The sequence below is a fragment of the Clarias gariepinus genome, chromosome 2 (genome assembly GCF_024256425.1).
Source record: "Clarias gariepinus isolate MV-2021 ecotype Netherlands chromosome 2, CGAR_prim_01v2, whole genome shotgun sequence".
NCBI classification, from domain to species: Eukaryota; Metazoa; Chordata; class Actinopteri; order Siluriformes; family Clariidae; genus Clarias; species Clarias gariepinus.
In genome coordinates, this window is record NC_071101.1 from 33,000,617 (window position 1) to 33,007,601 (window position 6,985).

General features: G+C 36.6%; 1 protein-coding gene across 1 annotated transcript in view; it reads right to left on the reverse strand.

Annotated features, from left to right (window-relative positions):
• lingo1a (leucine rich repeat and Ig domain containing 1a) overlaps positions 1 to 4,611 on the reverse strand; it is a 71,208-nt gene extending 66,597 nt beyond the window's left edge. Inside the window, exon 1 of the mRNA XM_053491091.1 lies at positions 4,545 to 4,611. The gene's annotated coding sequence lies outside the window, so the exon portion shown is untranslated. The remainder of the gene's footprint in view (positions 1 to 4,544) is intronic.
• Positions 4,612 to 6,985: the final 2,374 nt, after the last annotated feature.

Here is a 6,985-nt window from a genome sequence, read left to right on the forward strand (position 1 = left end):
ATAGGATTCAAAATGTTTGCTGATTTTGGCAATGGAAACAGCATAAATAAGGACACCGATCCATGGTCGCAAGGGGCCTGGAGCTTTTCCCAGGTAACTCTGTGGAGCTGATTCAGTCATGTGTACTGTAGTCTTGTGAGTAATGTCAGGTTTTGTATGTGCTTCTGTGTCCCTAGCCTTTAGTGTTGTTGTAGCTATTTGGTAAGTGTAGCTAGTTGTACGTTTAGCTATATGGTAGGTGTAGCTAAGCGTCTCTAGTCCCGTCTCTCGTCCCCCCGTTTCTCTAGTCCCTAGTCCTGTCCCTAGTCCCTAGTCCTGTCTGTCGTCTCTCCGTTTCTCTAGTCCCTCCGTTTCTCTAGTCTTGTCTTATCCCCGTTTCAGCTCCATGCTTAGCTTGTAGAGTCTGTGTTTCGTCCTTAAGCCTGTGTTTCAACATAGTGTTTATATCATGTGTAACAGGTATTAGAGCCTGTGTATTGTCAGTTAAACATATATTTCAGCATAATGCTTATGTCTTGTGTGTCTGTCATAAAGCCTGGGTATTGTTCAGTTATGGGTAGTATATTTGAGTGTGTTTGTTTCTTTATTTGTTTTTGTTTCTTTGTGATCTCCGTTTTATTTTATCTCCTGATTAAAGATTCTTTTGTTTAAAAACACCCCTCTGTGCCTATGCCTACTTTTCTGCCCACGGCAATAACAGCCATTACCACCCAATCATGGCAAAAACTTATTTTAAACTTTAAAGAAAAATGTTCTAAAATATTTCTATGCAGAAACAATTAATAGAATTTATAGGGGAAATGTTTTAACAAATGAACAAAAAAAATTCATTTTTGTCACTTGTGTTTATTTATCACATGCCTCTGCTACAACAAATGAAAAAAAACAATCTCATTGCCCATTGGCATGAACATTTACAGTACTTGCCTCTATTTCCCCTTATAACGGTTCTATTTAATACCTTCTGTTTCCAATGGTAAAAAAAAACTCTACCCGTTAAATATTAAAGAAGGGTTTGCATTATTATTATTTCAGAACTGAATCATTCCAATTTAAAAATTAAATTAATGTTCGACAGTGCAAGAGTTGAGACACACACACGCGTACACACACACACACACACACACACACACACGCACACACTGTTTTAGCTTCAAGTAGAATTTATAATACTTCAATTATATGAGCTATAAGCTAATGGAAACTTGTAATGTGTCAAATCAACTATTTCTTTGGAATGCTTTCAAGGAAATGTTTTTCACTAAGAAAGTTAGATTCACAAGAAGCATTGTGAGGATTCTGCAGCAATGTCTGGCTCTGAAAAATTAATCCATTATCCATAACTTGCAGTTTCCTAAATGACCACTAGGACTGCTAGCTTCAAAAATCGACCCCCCATAGAACTAAATTTTCAACTTTACAAGAAAAATCCTTTTTTTTAAGCCTGATATAAAAGGAAAAACAGGTTTTGGTCCCCATAGCTATTATGCATTCATGACAACTGTATAGGAAGGTGAATTGTTATGCAACTCATCAGGTAAATTATATTTAAGTAACAGCTACACGGCATCATTTACCAACTGACTGGAATCATTGTAGTTTAAATTACCACAAGACATGGGATGACATGTAGGATAGGGATGAATTGGGTTCAAAAAGTCATCCATTGTCTTTTCATTCTACCCATATGCCTATTTATGAGTTCATTGGGGTTTAGTCTGAGCTAGTTCAGGTAACTGAGGTAAAGTTCATGGGTAAACTGAGACATAAAGTGATTATTGACTTAATTAAATCCTAGATCCATAGTCTTTAAATTATGGTCATTTCAAATAAATAAATAAATACATTTACCATTTTGTTTCAAATTAAATTCACAAAAAGATGTATATCTCTTCACAGAAAAGATAAATAGGGTTTTCCCCAATAACCCATGTAACATGAATTCCTGTTTATTACTGAGTATGTGATGAGATCAAAAACATATAGTACTGTATAATTCCAATATAGTGAGATCTTCTGTGTCTAGATAAGTTAATAGATATGTACCCGAAATATGCTGCGTCTAGATATATTGATAAATTTCCCTAATCAAAGTAGTGTTCCAAATTAAACAATAATAAGTGGTAAGCACTGTTACCTCACACCTCTGTGATGGGGGGTTTAAATCTCACCTCCAGTTTGTGTGTATGGATTGTACATGCTCTCAATTTCCTCCAGAAGACTTTCTGTACATCCAAAGACTTTTGGTGTAGAGTGATTGCCATTTTTAAATTGTCCATAGTGTGTGATTGAGTGAGTGCATGCCTGTGCCCTGTGATAGTTTCACACCCCTTCCATAATGTGCCCTAAGTTCCATAGGACAGGCCCAGTTTTCCACAAGCCTACACAGACCATGCAAAGCATTATCAGTATAGATAATGGATAAATGGAATGAGACTGTGGACATGCTATCTTAATATTCAACTCCTAGTCTAGGTATATTTATGGAATTATATTATATTTACTTATATTTTCATGTTTTTTTTGTGTATGTCACAATAAATGTATGTCTCCATAAGAATTATCACAATGGAAATATGACAGAGGACAAAGAGAGGTTATTGCAACGGATAATAGATAGTGATAAGGTAGAGTGATTATGTAAAGCACTCAAGTGGGAGTATTGATATGTCTCAATTTGCTCTTGTGGGTGTTGACCCAATTTGGTTGGCTGGTTAACCTTACAGATGCTGCGGTGATTAAAGAGGCTGTTTCACACACCTACAGAAGCTGTTATCACTTACCACACTGCTATCATTCACCACACTGAACAACTAACCATATCACAACTTTCTCAGATCAAGTCATATTTGTACTGTACATTTTTTATATTTATTGAGATAGAACAGCTATAGATACATTTATTATTAATAATAAATTACTTTGACTGTTTCTAAAATACCTCATATTCAACCTTCAACCTTATGATTCTTAAAATTCAAGGCCCAACATCCCAATGATTCACTTCTTACCTCTCACATACCTTTCACATAACCTCCTCAAGTCTTTTTGCACATCACTTCAATGCTATGCTCCTTCTACTAGCCTCCTTTACTGTAGCTGTCATATTAGATTTTAAAAAATGAGGTTTGCCTCATTGACACAGCACATTGGTTTCTCCAAGGCTCTGGTATGGCTGCGTAGGACAAATTTTTCCTGGCTGTTGGAAACAGCTGAGTCAGTGGCTGTCCTTAAACAGTGACCAAAGACCTATGGTATTTCTTTGCTAAGCACTCAAAGTAGCACTTAGATATTTACTATTTTAGTTTAGTTTTAGTTAGGTACAGTCCACAGTAATGCCAAAAAGGCAGAGGAGCTACCAGCCAAAACCCACTTTCAAAACTACTTACAGCAGCACATTCAGCAACAACATCTCCTTAGTCAACTGCTTCTAAATCATTCCAAATTGCCTCTGTTCATAAATCATAATCTATTAATTACAAATGGTAAATTGATATTCAGCACAACAGCACTCCCTCTTGTGTAAATATAAATTTCATGTAACTAGCAGAGATTATCGTTGTCATAATTGCCTCCCCTTTCAGCCACTGTAGCCCTCCTATTTGTCCACACCTCCAGTAGCACATGAATGGCTAACTATTTTAGTAGCACAGGCTGTATTGTTTCATTAATGGCTGTTGTGTTGAGAGGCAACCAGGTAACTTGAAATTAGTTGTTGTGTTATGCCCTCATAATTCAGTCCAGTTTCTCCTTTTTTTTTTGACCAAGCAGGAAATGTTGAAGTTGCACATAATACTGTAGTAGTCCAGTATCACACATACCACACTGTTTATTGCAGCTTTATTCTGTAGTCTACAAATGTGCATCTGTGTGGTGTATCTGGGTGCAAGGAAATAAGGGCACTCATGGGGTTTGGTCCTTTTAAATCTGGTACAACACCCATTTTCCTGTTTTCTTCTTCTATTATTTCAAAGTAACTGACTAAGGCTGGAGAGTTACCCGGTGGCTTTACTTTAAGGTTCCAGTGTGTTTGGGTTCTTATGTAATCGATTGGAAGTTAGTTCTGCAGACAAGTTACTTTTAGATAAATGTTTTATATACTTTTTATTTGATTTAATGAAATTTTAAATTGGTAATACAATTGTTGTGAATGTGAACAGGAAAAACTTTGTCACTGTCTTAATTCAATACATACCTGTGAGCATTTTTACCTCCTTTTGAGGAATGGATAAAATCTAGATTTTGGCTGGAAAGTCAGCAGGTGGCATATTGGTGCTTCTTTCACATTCTTTTGGTTGTCAGAATTGTTACTGCTCCAGTCCCACTCAAATAAAACTCAACTGACTGAGTGTTGCTATGGATTACTATTGTATCTTATATCATGGTATATATTTTATATAGTTATTATTTCTCAAGTAATGTGAATGTAATATATTATTTGACTAATAAATTAACCTGAGAGGTGTGCTTTTGTAGGATAAAGTGATGAAGTGCTTAAAATTTGCCGTATGCCATTTTAGGCTAAAATTAACCAAAATACTCACCAACAGTGGCTGTAGTTGGGGATGGAAGATGATTTACTCAGTGCAGGCCAGGTGAGATAAAAACCTTTTTCTCTCTGGTCCACATGCCCTTTCCTTTCTGCATTCTCTGTACCACTTAGACCGGTTACTGCCCTCCTAAAAAAATAAAAATAAATAAAAAATAGAAAAATACAGTTCTGTAAAAAATATTTAATTTTTTTGTGTATTTGTCACACACAAACAGTAAATAACTTAGATCATCAAACAAAAACATTTTACACAAAGGTAAACCAGGTGAACACACAATGCAGTTTTTTAAACAATGATTTCATTTATTAAGGGAAAAAAAGCTGTCCAAACCTACCAAGCCCCATGTGTAAAAAATAAATGCCTTCCTGCTAAATCATGTTAGTTAAGCACTGTGGTTAACTGCATTTTTTGGAAAGCTAAGTTAAATGTCACTTGCCACACCCTGGCTTTATTACAAGAAATCACTTCATAAAGGTGAAAGAAAGATCTTGCATGCTTAAGTAACACATCATGCCACAATGTAAAGATATTGAAGAACAAATGATAAACAAATTGACATGACATGTTTTATACACACAAAACATGACATGTTTTATACATTACAATTGACAAGTGACATGTTTTAGTCTGGAAAGGGTTATAAAGACTTTGAGACTCCAGCGAACCATGGTGCAAGCTATTATCCACAAATGGAGACAACTTGTAACAGTGGTGAACTTCCCAGGAATGACCAGTCTACCAAAAATTACTCTCAAGGACAATTCATCCATAAACTCATAAAAGAACCTAGAACAACATCTATATAAGTGCAGGCCTTACTTGCACTTAGTTAAGTTTAGTATAAATGACTCAGTTCAACAATAAGAAAGAGACTGGAAAAAATGGCAATCATTCAGTTCCCAGGCGAAAAACCACTGCTGACCAAAACGAGCACAAAGGCTCATCTCACATTGCCAATCTTGATTATCCCTAAGAGTTTTTAAAAAATATTCTGGGGACCGATTTTTGGAAAATTTTTTGGAAGGTGTGCGTCTCATTACTTCTGGCATAAAACCAACACCGCATTTTACAAAAAGAACATCATAACAACAATGGAACATGTTGGTGCTAGTATAACAATCTGGGGCTGCTTTGCAGCTTCAGGATCTGGACGACTTGCCATAATTGATAGAACCATGAATTCTGCGCGCTACCAGAAAATCCTAAAAGAGAATGTCTAGGTTATGACCTCAAGCTCAAATGCACTTGGGTTATGCCGCAGGACAATTGTACAAACACACCAAAAAATTCCACCTCTCTATGGCTCAAAATACAAAATTAAGGTTTTGGAGTGGCCCACCCAAAGTCTGGACTTAAACTCAATTGACATGACCTTAAACAGGACGTTTATGCTTGAAAACACTCCAATGTGGCTGAATTAAAACAATTCTGCAAAGGGGAGTGGCCAAATTTCCACCACAGCAAAGTGAAAGACTCATTGCCCATTATTGCAAATACTTTATTGTGCTTTTCTCTGAATAACTTAGGTAATCTTTTAAAACCTGAATTTTATATTATCTGTGTGCATTATTCAGATGTATTTTTTTTTACAACAAAAAACAGTTAGTTGAACACTTTGAACATTTATTTAAAACTGCGACACATTCACATTGTTTCTGCAAATTTAAAATGCATCTTTTAGACTGCAGTTTATTTTAATGGCCAGATTATTTTCTTCATAAACATCAAACCTATAACATTCTTTAAATATTCATAAACTGATTGTTTAGACTCATGAAGGTTGCCCTATACTCAGTATATGGTCTGTATGAACCACTGTGAATAGAAAAGTTGCTCAATACGTTCAAGACAGGTTTCATTTATTCATACAAAACGTCTCGGGTTACTTTGCTGTAACCCTGTTTCCTGAAAAGGCAAGAACGAGATGCTGCGTGACAACGCTATGGGAACATCTTGTCATGTTGCCGGTTGTGAAGCATGTGTGTATCAAAACATTTGGCTTATATAACCTCGGTCGGGTGACGTCATCTAATGAGACGCATCTGCAGGTTATAAATAGGAGAGAGCCGCAAAACATTTCTCAGATTGATTTGTCTGAACAGACGTCCGGCCACATAGGCAGTGCGGCATTGTGACCCAGCATCTCGTTCCCTCCTTTTCAGGGAACAGGGTAACAGCAAAGTAACCCGAGACGTTTCCTTTCAAAGGCTACACTCAATGCTGCGTTACAACGATATGGTAAAAAGAATACCAATGCCGCCACACTGCAAGTGTCTGGACCACAAGGTTGTGTAGCGTGTGCGCACAAGGCCGAAAAGGTCTCAGAACTATGTCTGGGCAGCTAACTCGGAAACCCATGAGCTCGGAGTAGCATAAACATCCAGACTACAAATGTAGTCAGATGTGTAACAGATGTGTGCGGAGAGGACCAA